Source organism: Melanotaenia boesemani, chromosome 15 (assembly GCF_017639745.1).
Source record: "Melanotaenia boesemani isolate fMelBoe1 chromosome 15, fMelBoe1.pri, whole genome shotgun sequence".
Taxonomy (NCBI): Eukaryota; Metazoa; Chordata; class Actinopteri; order Atheriniformes; family Melanotaeniidae; genus Melanotaenia; species Melanotaenia boesemani.
Genome location: NC_055696.1, coordinates 18,306,388 through 18,329,173, shown reverse-complemented (window position 1 = coordinate 18,329,173; position 22,786 = coordinate 18,306,388). Strand labels below are relative to the sequence as shown.

At 38.8% G+C, this 22,786-nt stretch overlaps 1 long non-coding RNA gene across 1 annotated transcript; it reads right to left on the bottom strand.

Annotated features, from left to right (window-relative positions):
* Window positions 1-1,406: 1,406 nt before the first annotated feature.
* Window positions 1,407-21,812, bottom strand: LOC121654324. Its single transcript, XR_006012935.1, has 3 exons — window positions 21,728-21,812; window positions 9,955-9,960; window positions 1,407-1,418 (listed from the first exon to the last, which is right to left on the bottom strand). It is a non-coding gene; the product is annotated as an uncharacterized LOC121654324 (long non-coding RNA).
* Window positions 21,813-22,786: the final 974 nt, after the last annotated feature.

The following is a 22,786-nucleotide window of genomic DNA, read 5'->3' as shown; positions in this document are numbered from 1 at the left end:
GTAGAGAAAAATTTAAAACATGATAATATGTCAAACTATTTATTTTAATTGGAACATTCATAAACATGCAGAGTACAAGTCTCTAAGAACAGCTCATTAAGTCACGAGCAAAAACTTTTTTATTTAAAATGTCTGTAGATAATTGATAGATATTTAAATTTTGTTGAAAGTGTTTTAGCCAACCACAAGAATGTGAGGAATTTCGTTGGTGTAATTTATTGTTTGTCTTGTTCCGGCGCAAGCAGCGTCTCTTGACGTCTGGTGACCAATTGTGGAAAACGTCCCAGTGCATTAAAACAAACGGACCGTGTTTGGGAAGTAGACGCACATGTGCAGTGAAATGCTGTCGTTAAGCACTTTTGTTCTGTGCCATTAAAATTGAAAAACAAAAAAAAAAGAGAAAAACACAAAACACAACTGCTTACCCTGCTACTGATTTTAAAAACGTGTGGGTCACGCAGAGGAGGCCATTGGGCTCTCTCCGAGGGGGTGGGGGGTTCTTACTAAGCAGAAAAAGTGGGGTTTTTTGTGATCAGTGTAAAAGCTTCTGGTATTTTTCAAAATAAAAGCCCCCGTGCAGATTTGCGCTGCTGAACCATGAAAACATTACGTGTTTGACCGGTCAGGGGGTTTCAGTGTTTTTTTTTTGTTTTTTTTTTTCTTTGTCGTCATAGAGCACCGGTTTTTTAAGTTTGCTGTTGGTGCAATTCCACATTATTACCTGCCCTATCCACTCTGCGTCTACTGGTCCACCTGGCTATTTTGGCAGAAATGTGGGCCAACAAGCTGTATGTCTGCCTTACGCTCACCTGGTAGCTCCTGTCGTCCAGCCTTCATCCAGTGGCTGGACTACACCGCTACACAGCAGCTGAGTTACTCTGGTTCCACCGACATCAGCCTACTCTCCTACCACCGGCCGAGCTTCACTTCCACCCGGACATCGCTTTCCTTCCCCGCCGGAAATACATCCACTGTGGGTCTCGCCGCACTGTCCATAACAGCAGCTCCTCCACGGCGATTAAATCCATCTGGTCCACCTCTCGTCGTCCTCCCAGAAACACTGGCAGGGCTGCTAATCACGGTGTGTTAGCAAGCCTAGCTTGGTCAGCTAACCCCCCAGTCAAGCTCAACAACTCCACTGTTCACGTCTGCTCAACATCCCCTCTCTCACGAACAAGGGTCTTATCCAGGATCTCCTCACAGACCGTAAGCTTGACTTTCTTTGCTTGACAGAAACTTGGCAGTTGTCAAACGACTTCTCTTAGCTAAACAAATCTACACCACCGGGGTTTATTTACATCTGTCATCCTTGTAGTTGTGGGTGTGGCGGTGGTCTCGCGGTACTTCACCGCGAGAACTAGAAAGTCATGCCAGTCTCGGTACCCGCTTTCAGCTCCTTTGAGTGTACTGTTTTCACTCTCCCTGGACTGACCCCCACCATCGTCACCAAAATATATTGCCTTCCAAAGCCGCATAAGGACTTTCTGGATAATTTCACCACGCTACTCACTCAGCTTTCCACTCTCTCCCCTAAACATAATGCTCCTTGGGGATTTCAACATTCATGTTGCCAATATGAAACTCCCCCTCAGTCGTGAATTCCTCTCATCCCTGGACAGTTTTGGCCTACAATAATATATCCACTTCCCAACACACACAAAAGGATTTACTCATCTGCTCTGGCATCTCCCCCTCCAACCTCTCATCCACTGTTGTTCTTGAAACTGATCATTTACTGCTCACTTTTGACACTGCCCTCACTCTTACTTCTGTAAAATCCTCTCGCCTCATTCAGGAATATAAAGGACATTAATACTGACACAAAAGTTCAAAAATTGACAGCATCTCTCTCCCGGATAATCTTCATGACCCCAACACACTACTTGAGCATTACAACAATAGCCTGATCACAATTCTAAACTCTTTTGCCCCCCTCAAAATCCGGACTGTCTCCTTCGCATCCTCTGCCCCCTGGTACACTCCTGAACTCTGGTCTTTAAAAGCCAAAAGACGTCAACTGGAACGGCTGTACAAGAAAACTGGACTTACCATTCACAAAGAAATGTACATTACTCACATAACTCTCTATAAGGACTCCATTTCAAAAAGGAAATCTGTACATCCCCAGACCCCTCTTACTTCCCGCTCTCTCTGTCTCACACACACACACACACGTAGGGAGTTGGGAGGCGTGGAGCCATGCGGGGTGGAACGGAGGAGACCATTCAGTGGTCTCCTTGGATGCACCCCGTGGCGAGTCGCCTCTCAGTTTTAATTGCACCAAGACACCAAAACACAAGAAACACAACACACAAACAACACCTGGGGGGCATGGCATGCGGTGCATGTCGGGCGGGGCCACTTAGATGGCCCGGCTCCCGGCTCATTGCGGTCACTGCCCCTCAATTTTAATTGCACACAACACACACTACATAAACAGTCAGGAGCAGGGAGGGAGAGGGTATTGGGGACCTCTCACACCCCTCTTCCCCCTGTGTTTGGCTGGGGGTGGGTGGGGGGAGGTGGTTGCCCCGGGTCGGGTCCCAGGGTGACTGCGCTGGTGGGCTGCTGGCTCTGTGGGTGTTCGGTTGGGGGGGGGGGGGGGGTGCTTGGGGCTCGCTGTCCTCTAGTCCGCCTGGGGTGTCCCCCACGGGGCATGGTGGGTGGGTTGTGTGGGGTGTGACTGTGTGGTGGTGAATGATTGTGGGTGCGGCGCGGGTGAGGGTGTGATTGGATTGGAGTAGGTGGGGAGTGGGGGGGGGGGCGATAGCACCCTGGTTCCTGGGGTGTGCGGCTGGAACATCGGGGTGTGTGCTGGCCTACGCCGGGTGGCTGTCTGGGGGAGCCTGGTCCACCTAGGCATGTTGCGGGCCCTCTGCCTTTGGGGGGTGGGTCGGCCAACTCTGGGCTCCTGGGGCCCTGGGCCCTTCGCCTGGGCTGCCCTGGGTGGCCGGTCCCTGGTGGGGCCGGCGGCTGCTGATCTTGGCCCACTGGGACCTGTGCCCCGGGACCGTGGGGGGCTCTTGCTGGGGCTCTCCTCTGCTGCCCTTCGGGTGGGGCTGGAGTCGTCTTCGTGGTGGGGTGGCTTGGGTTGGTGCCCCGGGTCTGCTGCTGAGGGCCCGGGCCTCTGGCCCTGGTCTGCCTCTGGCCTCCGTGGCCTGCGTGGTCGCATTTGCATGATCTCACTCACCACTCTTCATTACTGATCACTCCTTGTCTTTCATGCTCTGCATGCTGACACAGTCACTGAGTTGTCCAGTGGGTTTTAATACTAAGCCATAATTATTTTTTTTTATTTTTCCTGTGAGTTAGTATCTGGTCGCTGTTATGTCTTTTTGATTTGGTTATTATTTAAAAACTCTTAATGACTATTTTTTTCTGTGTGTGTGACTTTGCTTTTGTAAAAGTTGTAGGAAATTTTCTGGTGTGTTCATGTACAGGTGTAACAGTTTGTTGTCTGGTGATGGTGTGGATTAAAGGGTCGTTGCCTTCTGTCTGTGATCTTTTTGTCTCCTTTCTTCTTTTGCTCTTTTTGCTATTTTCCATCTTTTTCTGTCCCCTCCGGTCAGGTCCAGCAAAATTACATAGATTCGGTGATTCAAAGTAAATAAATAAATTAATCACATTATCAAGAGGAGCCTTACTCATAGGCCTCCCCTTGGCAGAGCAAGTTTGTTCAGCACGTTACAGCAACCAGATTATCATTTTGCTTGCTATGATGCAGGACAAGAAAAAAAAAAAAAAAAAAAAAAAAAAAAGGAAATCTGTTTATTACTGTAGCGTTTAGCATCATTAAACATTATAGATGTTTAATAAACTTATTAATTCTAATAATTTCATAAAATTATGTCATTCATTTCCTCGTGGGGCACCACCACACAGATAGCTTTATACTATACTTTACTTTAGGAGGAGTTCACAATAACCAGACCAGTTTAGGATAAATATGAAATATTTATTACTAAACTAATCATGCATAAATGAAAAGGAAATATTTACAAAGGACTTTGCATGGGAAACTAAATCAAACATTGTAAAATGCAGAATACGGAGTTCAAAACAGAATCCTATTTCAATGTGTCAGAATGAATGAAATGTATGCAAGAAATGAAACAAAAGTTAATTAACCTGCTGTGTTCATTAAACTAAGGTTCAGGACTGCAAAAGCATCTCTGAAGCCTAAAAGGAAAGAGGGAAAGATTGAATCTCATCTGTTTAAAGCTGGAAGTTTAACTAAGATGTAGAACTACTAAGGTCACTGTCAGACACTCCCCAGTTTCCACTGGTGTGCCCCAAGGTTCTGTCCTGGGGCCTCTTCTATTCATCCCCTATCTCCTCCCCCTTGGTCTCATCTTCCATAAATTCAATATCTGTTTCCACTGTTACACGGATGACACCCAGTTCTACCTGTCCTGTAAACCAAATTCCACGCTCCCACCCACCTCCCTCTCTGCCTGTCTCCTGGAAATAAAATCCTGGTTCACCACCATCTTCCTAAAACTGAACAGTAATAAAATTGAAATTCTCCTCATTGGCACCAAATCCACCCTTTCGAAAGTTAATAGTTTCTCCCTCACCATCAACAGCGCCTCAGTTTCCCCTTCCCCTCAGGTCAAAAGTCTGGTTGTCATCCACGACAGCACTTTATCATTCACCTCACATATCAATAACATCACCCGCTCAGCTTATTTCCATCTGCGCAATATCAACCGTCTTCAACCCTCCCTCACCCCCCACACCACCTCTATCCTTGTGCACAGCCTTGTCACCTCCTGCCTGGATTACTGCAACTCTCTCCTCTTTGGCCTCTCACAAAAATCCCTTCAGAAACTCCAAATGGTTCAGAACTCATGAACAAGACCCCGAGATACATGAACTCCTCCACTTGGGGCAGGACCCTGTTGCAGACCCGGAGAGAGCACTCCACTCTTTTCCAGCTGAGGACCATGGTCTTGGATTTGGAGGTGCTGATTCTGATCCCAGCCGCTTCACACTCAGCTGCGAATTATTCCAGTGGCCACGGCCCGATGATGCCAACAGAACCACATCATCCGCAAAGAGCAGAGACCCAATCCTGAGGCCACCAAACCGGATCCCCTCATACACCTCGTTTGCGCCTACAAATGCTGTCCATAAAAGTTTTGAACAGAATCTGTGACAAAGGGCAGCCTTGGCGGAGTCCTACCCGCACTGGAAACAATTCTGATTATTCATATATTCAGTTCATTAAAAATAATTACCTAGCAAAAGAAAACTACCAGCAAATATTTAACTTATATGAGGCAGACACGACTAAGCTGGTTAAGCTGCGTCTGCAGGTGTCAGCAACCAGCAACATTCTGTTTCATCCAAACAGAAAGTTGCTGGTTGCTCCCTACTGTGTTTATGTCAAAATGACCTTAGGCCCTGTCCCGAATATGCTCATCTGCGTCCTTGTGTAAATGTAGAGAAAAAAAGCGTTGCATAATGTTTTTAATTTTTATGTCATGATAGAGAATTAATGTCATTAAGTTTGCATCGCTGGCTTTAAACCTGTGTATAGGAGGGGTCTCTGGTATCCAATCATCCTGGTTTAGAGACTCTGCTTCAACATGTACGTGAACTGTTCCCTTCAAAGCATTTCAGGACCACAGTCAGGTACTCCCCCATGTCAGCATATTGATCCCATCATCAGTCCAAACCATCCCCTGCTGGCCTGTCTACCTTCATTTAAATGACCTCTATAAAGCATCTACATCTAATCTTAATTAGATATTGAAGTCCGTTAATTAAAACATTATCTCTGGCGAAACACAGCTGGCCAGTCTGACGAGTTAATCAATGAGGATGAGAGGCTGCTGTCTGCTGAGAGACATGAGTGGAAGAATCTAAAACCACTCTAGGCTCAAGTGTGTTAAATTAAACTGTTAAGAGGATTTCATGTGCATGTCCTGCATTTCTGATGATTTGTGCAACTAACTATAAACTTTAAAGCTTCTCTTTTGTTCTGTCTCATTAGATGTCATCAGAAACAAAAATTTAACAGTTCGTCTAAGATATAGTTTTTAGCCAAAAACACAAAATTGTTCCAGTGTGATACTCTGAAGTCGCAAATTGACATGGAAGGCTCAAGTTTGTTTCTTTTCTTTGAAACAGTCATGTTTTTTAGTCTGTTTTATGAGTTTAAGAACTGGATACATCAGGACACTTAGGTGTCATGGCAGAAAAGAACTCTGGGGCTTCTTTTAGGACACACATTAGAGTTAAATGCTTTTCTTGAGGTGTGTGTGTGTGTATGTGTGTACATATATATGTATATATATATATATATATATATATATATATATACATATATTAGTGCTGGGCAATGATTAAAATTTTTTAGCGCGATTAATCGCATTGTTATGCACAAATTGTCTCTTTCCTTTAAAAGAAGGCCTACAGCTATATAAAGAAAATGCAGTAAATTTTGCTTTACAAACACTACATCAGGGGTCTCCAACCTGCGACTCTGGAGCAGCAAGTGGATCTCTGGACCTTCCACAATGCCTCGAAATGCGTAGCTAAAATATTTTTTTTAAATCTATCTTTCCTGTCTTTTGGTTGGAAACCAGGGACTTATTTTTTAACTTTAAATAATTTTCCACAAATATCCACATCTTTTAAAAGAAAGTCTGTCTATCCGTTTTTTTTTTAATATAAAGGTTTTATGTTTTTCTTTATTTTAAAACCTAAAAATGGAAATAAAAATGTGGTTCTTCAAAAATAACAAAAATTATATGGTGGCTCTTCATTAAGAATATATATATTAAGTTGCCTTTTTGCAGCTCTAAAGGAGTTTTTTTTAGCTGGCTGAGGGAAAAATGGCTCTTTTGATTGGGAAGGCTACAGACCCCTGCACTAAACACATAAACAGGTTTAGCAGCAGTTTTCTCTTTAAACAGCAACAGTTAAAATATTTCATCATATATATTTATAAAATCAAATATTTATGACAAAAAGGATTAAATGTTCAGGATTTACTAACTAAAAGGTAAAAAGTTAGCAGGATGAATTTAAAGCTGTGAAGCTGCTTCCTTCTAAACACAGAAGGAACAATATGTGATGAATATCAGCATCAGGTGAACAGACAGAAAGCAGGATTAGAATCTCACAGCTTCTAGATGGTGAGGAGAGAGAAATGACTAGGGTTATTGTGCATATTGTAAATATTACTCTGATTACATCAGACGCAGCAGCAGGGAAGGGAGACATGGACTCCATGTTTCTGTCATCAAAACCCAGCTAGAAAAAATTAACATTATTTGTTGCGTTTTATATATATATATATATATATATATATATGTCTCATACAGAAAAGTATTTAAAACATCAAATGGGTTCTCATTTTTACAAAACCTACAATGATGGTATCCCTGACCACGAGTTTCTTTGGAGGAATATCCATCAACTGAGCCTTGAGAGGAATTCTGATTTAAAATTAACCAGATACCACATATATATATATATATATATAAACATCAGCAGTGGCTCATGATGTGTTGAAATTAGATGTTTGCACCCCAAGATTGAGGCCAGTAGAAAGTCAGTTAGCTGCTTTGTTGTCATGGACACAGTTCTCAGACTGCGTTGGACACAGGACAGTTGACAACTGACTCCCTCATTCAACTTACAAATGGCTCACAAATATTCAATTTTGGCAAGAAAGGATGAATAATGTTTTTTTTTTCATGGTTGTGCTAGTTTGTGCTTTTAGGCTTTTATGTACTTTTATGTAAGGCATCTTTGAGTATTATGTAAAGTGCTCTATAAATTAAATGTGTTATTATTAGGGGTGGGACTTTAACGCATAAATTACACTGAATTACTTTAAAAAAAAATTGAATTAATCTAATTCCAAACAAAGCTGAATATTTGTCAGTGCACGATTTCTGACACACCGATTAAATTGAGACACGCGTCAAAGTTCGGCTAAATCACTGTTGCTAATTTCACTGCTTTGTTGCTGTATTTAGCGAGTTTTCAGACCCATCTAATAACTCTATTTTAAAGCAGCGACTAGCACCCACAGCTGCAGTCAGAGCTGGAGACGTTGACCTCTGCTCCATGACCAGACTGAAAATGAAACGTGAAAAGTTGCTGCCAGCTGATTCTGTCCTGGCTTTAAATGTACATGAATAAATTATTGCTTCTTTTAGTTGTGGCAGAGGGGTGGGGGTGGCTGTGGCTGAATCCTGGCCACCCTATAGGCCATACCAAGCAATGCATCACAGCCATCAATACTTCTTTCTTTTTTTTCTTTTTATCATGCAGAACCATTCCTGTGCTGTGACAGTGATTCCAGGCACTTCAACTGCGAACACATCCTTTCTTAACATAATTGGAGCGGTTCACCTCAGCTGGAGCTGTCAGACGTGACCAAACAACAGATAATCAGAGGCACCTCTTGCCAGTAGGCATGCTGGGCCCTGGGGTCCGACCAACTTTTACTTGCTACAGAGCTGTGACAATGTGGAGAGTTTGCAATGACAGTGTTCGACTGGAGCACAACTCCCTAAAGGGACCCCACTGTGGAGAGTGTCCTGTTGAATTCTTGGGTGTCACCAAGCTGACAATAAAAATGAAAAATCTGGACAATACTCCTCCCTTAGTTTTGAAATGAAAGCTGTGTCCAGTTAAACTAAACAGTAAAGCCAAGAAAGCAAAGTTAGAATTTACAGGCAAGAAATTTAGATACTGCATTACTAATTTTTATAGATGGAAGTTAGTGTGTTGTCTGCAGCTGGTGTTTTTCCATGTGTGCAGTAAGGTTTATTCTTCGGAACATTATTCACATTACCATGCTAATAATATAATCTGAATGAGCTTTGTTCCTAATGCACTCAATTCGTCAAATCAAACTTTTATTATTTTCAGTTTTCATTTAATTAAACAGGGGCAATATGATTTAACATTGGTTCCAACACAGAAATTTACACTATGTGCAGAGGCCTGTATTATGACTCTTTAGGATTATATTTACAGTAACATTTACAACATTTACAGCTGGCCAACAAATTCTAACTTAATATTATTATCTTGGCAATTTAACTGCACACAGCTTTAATTTGATAACTAAAGTATACTAGAGTATTGTCTATATATATATACATATATATATATATATATATATATATATATATATATATATATATTGATATATTTTTATTTTCAGCCTCACAACAGCCAGGAACTGACTGAGCTCTCTGCTCTAAATTATCGTCTGTATTATCTCCACTACTTGCCACTGTTTTTTTTTTTTTTTCTTTTTTTGTCACAGACATAAAACTTCTCTTCATTTGCTCTCTTCATTTTGGTAAACTTGCTCTCTTCTGTATGTTTACATAAAACACAGCGCCACTTGCAGGAAGACTGACGAGTGGAGGCAAGGACCATTAATGGGGTTCGGTCCACCGCTGTCATTGCAAACTCTCCACATTGTCATTGCTCTGTAGCGAGTCAAAGTTGGCCAGCACTTGGTGGCCCAAGCGTTTGACTGGCATGCATGTTGGCGAGTGGTGTCTTTGATTATTTGTTGTCTGGCCATGTCTAACAGCTGCCAGTCAGAGGTGAATCTCTAGCTGCGCCAGTTATCTGATGACAGGATGTGTGCACAGCTCAAGTGTCTGGAAGCTCCATCGCAGCACAGGAATGGTTATGCATGACAAAAAAGAGGTAGTGATGGCTGTCATGATGTTCTTGGGGTGGCCAGTAGAGTGGCCAGGATTTAGCTGGCACCCTGCCCAGATGCCATTGCTGGTTTTGTTGCCTTAAACAACCCTGTATTTTCTAGTGAGACATGTTTGCCACCCCAAAAATGGTCACAGATTCATTCTGGCCACCCCACTGAAAATTTCTGGCTCCGCCACTGACTTCTAGAGAATAAGCAAATCCAGTACTCACCATAATACCCCTTTGATAATAAAGAATGCTTACTTTATTCTTTGTGTATGGCTACTTTAGCTGTTTTTTTTTTCTTTCCTATTAACAACTATTATGCTGTTCATTACAACCATCTCCAAGTTTGCTTATACAGCCACTTTATGATAACACTAGTTCATTTGCTAAAAACCAGTAAACAGAAATTAGCCTCATGCTCTTTTTCTCTGAAATGACATTTTAAAAAAAGCATTAAAAGCATTTAATTTGCTTCAGTAACTAGGTGGAATGCATATATTGATGGATGTGCTTACAGTTTTAAAGTTCTTTCAACAAAAAGTCAACTTTCTAAACTTTTCAACATGTCAATAAAATTTTAAAGTTACAAGAGTTATGATAAGACAAAATAAATAAATAAATAAATAAATATATAAACTGCCGTCAAAAGCTTTGGTGGTGGGTTTTTGCTTTGCCTCTGAATAGCACCACCTCCAGTCTCAGAAAGACAAGGACAACCTGCATGTTCCATGCAGTAGACCAGCTCAATCCCCTCTGCTTGCACAGTGTGGCTGTATAGCTATTTTGCATGTGCTGTGAATAACCAAGGACATGAGAAGTTAGCATAGGGTAGAGGGAAAATATTCAGCTGAAAGTGAAGGGTGTTTTTTAGCAGCTGGGATTTGCTCAAAAAAATTGAGTAAGCATGTGGTTTTAAGAAGTCATACATATTTTTTCTTAGACCAACATGTTTAAAACTGCAGTTTAGTCTGCTTACACAGTCAACCAATAAGATCATTCAGGACACAGACATGTTTAATCCAGCATGATTTGTTTATTTTTTAAAATTTTTATGGCTTGCTTGCTTAACACCATTTGAATCTTCTTGTGGTCGACAATAATATACCTGGCATGCATTTAAAATATTTAAACATGACTGCTTTTTACACACACTGTCATTTTGGCGATCACACAGTACAAGCTACACAAAGATGTTAAAAGTATTGCCAAGAGAATTACCTTCACTTCTCTCATAGCACTGCTATTTTAACAGATATTACATCTTTGCCTTTTACAAAATATTGTAACCTTAAAGCTATGAAAGACACAAATAGCATAAGCACAGTCTGAGTGAGGAAATAGTTAAATTTACAAAAGAAATCTCTAAATATTTGCAGGGTGCGTGCAAGAAAAACACTGTGATAGATATGGCACTGTGTCTCTTTCACAGACACTAATTTCATTGGATCTTCTAGCTGATTTTCCATGAGTTTCCTCTGTGCAGTTGCAATCTCTTTCTTTTGATGACCACAAATTTCTCATGGGGAGGCCTAGCACTGAAAAATGCACCCGCAAAGAATCAACTCAAATTGAAGCACAATTTCAATCTGGATCGTATTCTTTGAAGTAATCACTATCAGACCCAGACAAATGCAACAGGTGAACGCAGAGATAAATTCATTTAATAACATTGTCCTTTCATCTTTCTCTGCTTCAACAACTGCAATCAATGAGTGTGATATAGAACAATTTGGACTAAGGTATAGTAACCAAAAAATTTAGAAAAATACTTTCACATCCCTGCCAGGGATTTTTAGGCCTTTAATGTGAACTCTTAATGAAGACAATGCTGATTTAATTCCAAGGCTGTTTTGACCCCTCTCATGTCACGATGATGAAATGCCTAACAAGGGTTAATTCTAACAGTTTAGTGATTTGTATTTTGTTGGCTTTGGGAATGTATGAGAAAACTAAACCAGACTCGTGAGCAGCTACGGTACTTTCATTGTTTTATTAACCCTGAACTTTAGAAAGCTACAGTACAGACTTTAAATGTAAAATGTATTTTGCAGGGTTTGTGATGCATCACAAATGTAATGTAATGCAATGCATCACAATTAAAATATAAAGACAACACTTTGGTTTCTCTGATGTTACCTTTAGATATTTTAAATCAAAGCTAGTGTGTATCTCCTGTCTGGGAGATGATAAAAATGGGTGTCTGCCTTGAAATGAGGTAATCTAGTGCAGGTGCCAAAAAAGCAGACTGTGAATGCTGCTCACAAATTTCACGTCTGAATTTAATGAGTGTTGTTTAACTAATTGTATTTTATCTTGAAGGTTGTCAGCTTTGGTGCTATAAAACTGTGATTTTGCAACAAATGAGAGGATTCATGCCAAATGTAAGATGATACATGATGATGATGATATGAAATTATTCACCTTGTGAATTTATTTCAATGATATTAATATATTTGTAAGTTACACTAACAAAGTCAGCTTGGAATGTCTTTTTATTTTATTTTTGTAACTGGTAAAGTTAATTTTGCAAGTGTAGTAATGTGTTACAATTTGATTTTGGGGAGAAACAATTTACCCTGTTAGCCCAAAATTATTCATACCTCTGGCAAATTCTGATTTAAAGTTACTTTCATTCAACCAGCAACTTTTTCTTGATTGGAAACGACTCGGCGTCTCCCAAAAGATTATAAGATGATGTACAAGACGCATCATTGTGGAAAAAAATATTTCTCCACTTTTATTTACAGTTGATCAAAAAGTAGCATGTCCAAAATTTTTCATACCATTTGCAAACTGTTAAAGTCTATGGGAAAATCCAAAGTTCTAGACCATTCCAAAGAGCCCAAGCTGTTCCAAAGCATCCTAATTACCATGATTCATTGGGAACAGATGTTTTAATAACTCAACAGGTGAAAAACAGCAGCTCCCAGCAGTTGGTTTGTGGACAGTCATGGCTAAGACAAAAGAGCTCATTGAGGACCTGCAGCTGCACATTGTGGCTGCTCACAAGTCAGGAAAGGGCTATAAGGCCATATGTAAATGTTTTCAAGTTCCAGTGGTTACAGTGCAAAGTATTAAGAAATATAAGAAGTTTTGCTCTGTGGGAAATCTCAGAGGACATGGTCAGAAGTCAAAAATTACACTTGTGCTGGCCAGGAGGATAGTGAGAGAGATTAAAAAGAATCCAAGGATCACTGCCAAGACCATCCTGGTGAATCTGGGCTCTGCTGGTGGCAACATCTCAAGGCAGACAGTCCAACGGACACTGCACACTGCTGGGTTCCATGGACGCAGACCAAGGAGACCAGATAAGACCACTTCTCCAGATAAGGCACATAAAAGCCCGTTTGGCCTTTGCATATGCTCATCTGGACAAAGAAGAAGACTTCTAGTCTTCTGCTTTATGGTTAGATGAAACAAAAATGGACGTGTTTGGCCACAATGATGTGTCCTTCATTTAGTGTCAAAAAGGAGAAGCCTTCAACCCTAAGAACACCATCCCCACTGTCAAACATGGTGGTGGGAACCTGATGGTTTGGGGGTGTTTTTCAGCCAAAGGACCAGGAAACCTAATCGCAGTAAATGGCACCATGAAAAAAGAGCAATGCATCAAGATTCTCAACAACAACATCAGGCAGTCTGTAGAGAAACTTGGCCTTGGGTACCAGTGGACATTTTAGCACAACAACCACCCAAAACACATGGCAAAATGAAGAAATGGTTTGTGGACAAAAACATTAACATTTTGCAGTGGCCCAGCCAGAGTCCTGACTTGAATCCAATTGAGAATCTGTGGAGGGAGCTAAAGATCAGGGTGATGGCAAGGAGACCTTCCAACCTGAAAGAGTTGGAGCTCAGCGCTAAAGATGAATGGACAAAAATACCAGTGGAGACATGCGAAAATCTGGTCATCAATTAAAGGAAGCATTTGATTGCTGTAATAGCCAATAAAGGCTTTTCTATTGATTATTTAAAAAGGTATGAATAATTTTGGACATGCCACTTTTTGTTCAAATGTAAATAAAAGCTGAGAATTTCTTTTTTCATAATGATGCATCTCCCAATGAATCATGGTAATTAGGATGCTTTGGAACAGCTTGGGCTCTTTGGAATGGTCTAGAACTTTGGATTTTCCCATAGACTTTAACAGTTTGCAAATGGTATGAAAAGTTTTGGACATGCTACTTTTTGATCAACTGTAAATAAAAGTGGAGAAATATTTTTTTCCACAATGATGCGTCTTGTACATCATCTTATAATCTGGGAGATGCCTGCTTTATTTCCAGTCTAGTAAAAGTTGCTGGTTGAATAAAAGTAACTTTAAATCAGAATTTGCCAGAGGTATGAATAATTTTGGGTTTGACTGTATACATACATACATATATATAAAGTAAACAACAAAAATCTAGAATGCACTCTGTCTCCTTTCCTTCTTAGCAGACAGAGTGGCTTTTTCAGCAACAGAAATGGCAGACAACATTTTCAACATCATTCAGAAAAGGAAAACAATATCACAGAAACATGCATCATGTGCTGAAATGACAATAAATGGCTGTAAGCAGAAAAACAACTGCATTTTGAATTCAAAGAAACAAGTGTAGTGCTGCAGCCCCAAAGCAGAAATACTGTCAAGGCTTTCCACTCACCAGTAAGCTGAAGCTGTCACTTCAGTTAATGAACCTCTTGCCAGTTATGTGGTGAAGAAAATGCTTCCTGTGTGAAATATAGAATCATTATCTTTTCATAAAATCAGTCTTCACAACTTGTTGTGCTTTATATAATGTGTCCAATATATTATGTATATTGTTTACTTCAAATTTGATACCACACAATGGGCTTTCAGTACATTAAAATCTAGATGTATCCTGAAATTACAGCTGCAGTTAATAAAGAATTGCAATGTGGTATTCATTATGCAAAATTTATTTTCTCAGTAGGTATTTTTAATTGAGGTAATCTCAATATGTTAGGTACTTTGAAAACTTATGTCATCAAGCAATGTTGTCAAGTAATAAACATTTCAATATTAGAGTCTTAATAAATTGTTTGAATAAGAAACATAGTATGGAGCACTCAAACTTAAAATACTTTGTTTCTGTCCCCTTTGGTTTGATGCTACATTGGAAGAATGATGGCTTGTCTTCACTTCCAAAAGTAAAAACTTTTTCCTTGATAATAACACTGTGATTAAGCCTTTAGAAAGAGTGGTTTGAAATCACCACTTTGTACAGCACCTGTACAAATAACCACTTAAGGTTAGGAATAATTATGGTCATGGTAAAAAGAAATGTGATGAATGTAGATAGAAAATGGGAATTTAACAGCAGGCTAGCATGTTTAACGTCCACCATTTTGTTCATTCATGAGTGACAAAGTTATAATTATAGTCACCAGGGAAAGATTGTGTGATATGACTCAAGAACAGCTGGTAATGGTTCCTGTGGTGAGACTGCTTTCTTAACATGATTATTTTAACATTATAAATAGACCTCACATGGCCTGACTCTTTAATTTTTTTTCCCCCACACTTGACTCGCTGGTATCTAACATAGCTCTGTGGTAAAAGAAGACAATTTTATATTTTACTGTCCAACGTTAAGAAGGCAGAAATGAGTCGTGCAGACTATTCTTTTGCAGGAGTCCTTAGACAGTAACAAATGACATAGTTAAAAATGAGCATATGAAGCCCATCAACCAAAAGCTGAAAATCCTGTTAACCTGATCTCAGTCTTTGAATAAAGAGTTTATCACAAGATGAAGGAAGAAGTTGCATCTACTATTGAACTGAAAGTAAAAATGCTCCCCGAACAAAATCAAAATCTTTTGCTCTTATGATAAAGCTTTGACAGTGACGAAAACAGAGTTGGTCTCTGAAAGTCATACGTCAAAAAGACAGATTTAATAACAAGCATAAGCAAAGAGCTATGCCATGAGAGAAAAGCAGATCTATTAAAACATAAAAAAGAATGTAAGGAAATGAGCAAACTTCTAAAACATGACATTCGAAAAACCCTTGTGTACATTTTCCAGTGCATTCTTAGATTTCTTTTAGAGGATATATGTAGTGATAGAACTGTTATTTTCAAAACACCCAGTCTTTGTTGAATAAAATAATATATTGGACACAGTTATAAACAAGCATAAATAAAATAAACTTTCTGACAGTCAATATGGCTTTAAAGTAAACAGTTTAACATCACCTACATTAACAGAATCAATTGAGGAGATCACAAATGCCCTAGATCACAAACTGCATTCAGTAGGAATATTCATAGATCTTAAAATTTTTTTTTGACACAATCAGTCAAAACATATTAATCAATAAACTTGAACTGTATGGAATCAGGGGGTTGGTCTTGCACTGGTTTAGAAGTAATTAAGCATTAGAAAACAATTTGTAAAGTTGGTGGAATATTCATTGTTGTGTTTGAACATTGCTTGTGGTGTCTCCTAGAGGTCAGTATTTGGTCCAAAACTGTTTATAAATTTATATTGTATATAAATAATAATAATTATAATAAAATCAAAAACATTAAAATTCACTGACCTGGTTAATTTTCAAACAGCACAAATCCTTTACACAATCTGCATCATGGAAATGTTCAAAAATGTTTTTTAACAGATGGTTATAATCTAAGGGGGAGTTCAATTTAAGCAGTTAAATTAAAGATTTTTTTTTGTTTCTGTTTGTTGAGTGAATATATAAAGTGTTATATGTGAGTAAATACAGAGTTCTTAACTTAGCAACAGTGATTTAGCCGAGCTCTGACATGTGTCTCAATTTAATTGTTGTACTGAAATCGTGCGCTGACAAACGTTACGCTTAGTTTGGAATACAAACTGTGCCCAAATTAATATTCTCTTTAATGCGTTAATTTTTTTGTGATTATTTAATCAGAATTAATGCATTACAGTCCCAATCCTATTTTCCTAACTATTTTCAATATATGGAGGATTGTGGTCTTTGCAATTCTTGGCGCTCACAGCCTCCCACTTCTAGAGAGTACACCTTTTTTCATCAGTGCACCACTCATACACTAGAATGGATTAGTTCTTAGTTAATAGCTCTTTAATGAATGATATATCAGAAACTATAACCTATTCCATCACTATCAGTGATCATGTACAGGTTTCATTTACTTTAATTAATAAGAATATTAAACCACCTTCTAGAAACTGGAGATTTAATACATTGTTTCTTAAAGATCCTGATTTTATCACCGACCTCAAAAGGGAATGGTTTTTGTATATAGAAAATAATGACCTACCAGGGAAAAAACATCTGAACTAGAGCTTAGAATTATGACACCTACTGAGCTTCTCCAGAAGAACACAAACTGAACAGTATAAGGAATGCAAAATTTTAGATAAGTGAAATAAATGACAAGAAAATGGTATTTTACTGCAAAGACTTTGCTTGGAGAACATTGAACATAGCAGCAAATCTGGACGTTTCCTGACTTACCAATTAAAAGAAAATCAGGGGGAAAATAACCATCTCCTCTGTTAAGGATTCAGCAGGAAATATCATCCATGATCCTGACAGAATAAATAACCTTTTTAGGGAAATCTATGAAACATTATACTCATTACAAACTGATCCACCAGACAATAACACTGAAGAATTCTTTAGTAACCTAAATCTGCCAAAATTATAACAGGGACTGGGAATGGCTCTGGATTCACCCATCTCAATAGGTGAACTCCATGAAGCTCTACAATGCATGCCCAGTAATAAAGCCCCTGGTCTAGATGGTTTTCCAGCAGAATTCTATAGAGAGCTTTGGGCCACACCAGCAACCACATTCCACAAAATGGTTTCAGAAATGAAGAAAAATTGTAAAATACTTCAATACATTAAATTTGGCTAATATTACAATGGTATTAAAACCAAGAAAAGACCCCACACTTCCATTCTGTTAGTGTCCAGTAACATTAACAAATGTAGACCTCAAAATAATCTGCAAAGCCCTCACCTGAAGATTAGAAAAAAGTAACTCCTCTTACTATACATCCTGACCAAACAGGCTTATAAAGGATAGACATTCCTCCATTAATACATGCAGAATAATAAATCTAATAAGACTCTGCCACCATACACAATATGGAAACCACAAAATTCTCTCTAGATGTAGAAAAAGTATTTCACTGGGTAAACTAGAAAATTTTCAATTGCAACATTAAACAAATTAAGGTTTAGCTCATCTTTTATTTACTGGATAAAGATATTATATAGTAATCCAAATGCATGTGATGGGAGAAATGATCAAACCTTTCCAAGGTCTGCAGAGGGACACCAGACAAGGCTGTTCACTCTCCCTCTCACTTTTTGCAATATTTACTGAATCCTCAGCAGCTAGTATTAGACTAAATAAAGAAATTAAACAAATAAACGACAGAAATATAAGTCTTTACGCTGATGATGAACTACTTTTCCTCCATCATCTCTTTGTCAGACAATCACACTCACTGATGAATTCTTATCAATCTCTGACTACTTCATTAATTTGTCTAAAACCATTGTTTTACCCATTAACTGCACTTTCCAGAATAATCCACATACTGCAATCAGGAAATAGTTGATACTTAGGAATGTCCAGCTTCTAAAAACAGTTGAGCATGACCTTACATGGTGGAAATCGTCATCCATATCACTCATGGGGAAAGATGCCACCCTAAAAATGATGATTCTACCTAAACTCTATTATCTGTTTTCAATGTTTTCCATTTAACCTTCCTCCACTTGGTTCAAGTAATTGAACTCACACATAAATAAATTTCTCTGGAAAGACAAACCACACATTAGCTTAAAAACGCTATAAAAGATTAAAGCAGTGGTGGGTTAGATTTTCCCAATATTCATCATTATTTCATAACAAACGGATTACAATATACTCAAAATGGCTTAAACCTAGCCATCTAGATGAACCATGGCTCAGTATAGAGCAAGCACTGTGTTTTGATTTGGTCATCTCTGACCTGCCATTTATTAGCTCAGCTATCAGACACCATAAATGTTTTAAAAGCATCAACATCAGGCCCTCTCTGACAGCCTGGTGGAATTTTCTTAAAATAACCAAGTCTTTGCTCATTCCTTGTAAGCTGAAACCCATCTGGAACAACCCTGACATCCTGCAAAAAAAAAAAAAAAAAAAAAAAAAAAAAAAAAAACTTTGTGAAAAAATAAGGCAATAAAGCATTTAGAACAAACAATACAAAACAGAAACTTTATATAACTTGAGACACTTCTGTGGTGCTATGCTTCTGAGAAGTGTCATGCCATCACTTAAATAGCATACGATCCCTGGGGGGGGGGGGGGGGCTATAAATACATGTGTCAGAATGGGTGTTTGTTTTGAATGCTGGTGAGAGGTGAATGTATCTGGATCAGTATGGATGGACAAAATGGATGAGGTGGAGGTGTGTATGGTAGTCTGTTGATGTTGCTGTCTGGTGTTTGTTGCCCTCTGGCCCTCTGGGCAGCTCCCTCAGAGGTTGGTGCTGGTAGAGTCTGGGGACTGGATGGGATTAGGGTTTGGGCCCTCTTGGTCTGCCTCCGATTCTTGTAGAGGGTGCACTTGCATTTGCATGATCACTCAACACAACTCCTAATGCTTAGTACACACACACACCCCTGCACACAGACACATAGACACATGCAGACATACAGCCACACACATATACTTGTTGCTTCTTTTTTGCACTGTCACTTGTTGCTGTGTTCATTGAGCTTCATAGGAGTTTACAGTTTTTCTTTCTGCATGTGCACCTGATGATTGCCTGTTGTGTTTTCTTAGAAGCCTTTAGGGTGTTTACTGTTTCTTTACAGGTTTAGCAGCTGTTTAGTTTCTCTGTTCAGATTTGATTGCAGTTGTGGTGTTTTCTACTTTTTGTTTTGTTCTTTCTTTTTCTATCTTTTCTCTTCCTAATTCTCCTCTATCCACCTTTTTCCTTCTGCTGTTTCTCCAGTTTGGTTCAGCAGTTATAAGCAATACATATTGTAAAATAATAATTAAAAATAACATTTAAGATTCAAGCCCCATATCCAAAAGGCTCCGCTTGGCAGAGTAATTTTGTTCAGCACAATACAGCAGCCAGACCATCGTTCTGCTGTCATGATGCTGGACAAGACAGATATATATATATATATATATATATATATATATATATATATATATAAAAAACTGACAGCTTTATGGAGATGCACATTTAATTTTCCAACAGCGGTTCTGGAGCGGTTCTTAACTGGTTCAGGTCCTATTTAGAAGGCTAGAGTTATTTTGTTACGATCGGCAGCTATGAATCCGAACGAGTGGCCATGACTTGTGGAGTCCCCCAAGGGTCAGTCCTTGGACCTCTTCTGTTCAACTTGTATATGGTCCCTTTGGCTAAAATATTACAGAACTATAGCATTAATTATCAAAGTTATGCAGATGATACCCAACTTTATGTGTCTCTGTCACCAGACGACTGCAGTCCAATAGACTTACTGTGTCAGTGTCTGAAGCAAATAAACACCTGGATGAGGGAGAATTTCCTATAATTAAATGAAGATAAAACTGAGATTATTCTGTTTGGTAGCAAAGAGAAGAGGGTCAGCATTGGTAAACACCTGGAGACTCGGGCTCTTAAAATCACTGACCAAGTCCATAACCTCAGAGTGTTGATAGACTCAGATCTGACTTTCAGCAGCCACATCAAAGCTGTCACTAAGACTAAGAACACATCTGTGATATGTTCAGAGAATATAAACCTAGCAGAGCTCTTAGATCCAAAGACTCTGGTCAACTAGTCCAGACCAGAGTCCAGACTAAACATGGAGAAGCAGCATTTAGCTGTTATGCTGCAAACAAATGGAACAAATTGCCAGTGGAGATTAAACTTTCCCCAAATGTAGACATTTTTAAATCCAGGTTAAAAACATTTCTTTTCTCATGCGCCTATGCATGAAATCTGCATGGTAACTTTTTTAACTTATCTTGCTTTTAATCATTTTAATGTAATTTATTATTTTATTGTGATTATGTGTTGATTATGTGTTGATGCCTTTTACTGTTCTAAATATCTGTAATGTCTTTGTTTTATGTAAAGCACTTTGAATTGTCATGTACATGAAATGTGCTATACAAATAAACTGCCTTTAAACAGGACTTGGCACCTGCACACAGTGCCAAAGCTACCAGTACCTGGTTTAAGGACCATGGTATCCCTGTTCTTAACTGGCCAGCAAACTTTCCTGACCTTATGCTGACAAAAACAATGTAGACTGACAATGCAGAAGAGCTGAAGGCCACTATCAGAGCAACCTGGGCTCTCATAACACCTGAGCAGTGCCACAGACTGATGGACTCCATGCCACGACCGCATTGCTACAGCAATTCAGGCAAAAAGAGCACCAACTAAGTGTTGAGTACTGTACATTCTCATACTTTTCATGTTCATTCTTTTCAGTTGGCCAACATTTCTAGAAATCCTTTTTTTTTTCATTGGTCTTAAGTAATATTCAAATTTTCTGGGATATTGAATTGGGGGTTTTCATTAGCTGTCGGATATAATCATCAAAATTAAAAGAAATAAACATTTGAACTATTTCAGTCTGTCAGGAATGAATGTCTACATTATACAAGTTTCACTTTTTGAATGGAATTACTGAAATAAATCAACTTTTTCATGATATTCTTCTTTAATGATGAGCACCTGTTTTGCAAATTTTGATATCAAGCTGATACCAAGTACATACTAGGCAAGCACTGCTGGTACCGATACAGATACTTTTTGCTTGAAATCATTTAATAATTTTACAATTAATTATTGATCATGATTAGGGTCAAAATAAAAACCAGTACATAGATTTTTGTCAAATGAAACATTTTTTTCATTAGCAAACTAAATGTCAGAACTAAGAAATTTAAATTAAGCATTTTGTGTTTGCAAAAAATATTTAATAAAAACATCAGCGATGTAACAGAAAATTATAAAACTATAGTTATACTATAAAATACATAAAACTAATGTTATTTCCTTTAATCACACACAATTGTTTGAGAAAACTAAAATCAACTGTGAAAATTAGCTAAACAAAAGGAAAACCTACTATTGGTTGGCTTTCTTTCACATTTTTGTGCTTTTGCCCCCCTAAGCGCCTAGCAAGAAAAATATTAATTTCATCACACAGATATCGAACAACACTGATGCTAGCCTTAGTTATGATTCTATTGATATTTGGATCAATCTGCCCAGCTCTACTGCATCAGTTTTCTGTGGTGAAAAAAAATACTGTGCTAAAAGGTGATACTCTACTTCACTGGTCCATCTACTTTCCTACCTTCACCTACAGTCACAAGCTGTGGGTAGTGACAGACCGAAATTGCATATGCAGGCAGCTGAAATGAGTTTCCTCCGTATGGTGGCTGGGCTGTTCCTCATAGACAGCATAAGACTCTTGGTCATCCGGTACAAGTTTAGAGTAGAGCTACAGCTCCTCCATTTTAAGATGATGGCTTGGGCATGTTCCCTGGATGCCTCCCCATTGAGGTGCCCAGACACAAGCCACTGAGAAGAAGACCCAGGACTTGGTGGAGGATCTATGTCTCCCAACTTGCCTGAGAATGCCTTAGGATAACCACTAGAACGACAATCTCAGGTAAGTGGTAGAAAATGGAAGGAGTTATACATTTTTATTCTGGGCAACTTTAATTGCATTCAAGGTCAATGGGCTTTAATTAGTTTATTTATGAACCTTTGTTTTATAACATCCACTCTTCCTGAAGGCAATGCCTCTGTTTTTGCTTTTATAATTGGTTTGTATGAAGAATTTAATTTAATGCCTGGAAATTCAAGTTAAAAACTGAATCACTAGTGCCTCTGGCCACACTTTGGACGGCTATTTGGTATATTTTGTTATTTGGAGCCAGAAACTGAGCTACCCACTTTCCCAATGGTGGAAGACCGCTCTATTGTGTAAGCTGTAGCGGCTCCAGGAGATTTAACAAGATATTCAAGAGATCTTAAAAAGGCTTTGCATAAAAAAAATTAAAGTCGCATAGAAAGTATCAACAGAGGCCCTGAGCTACAAAACTGAAACCTTCCA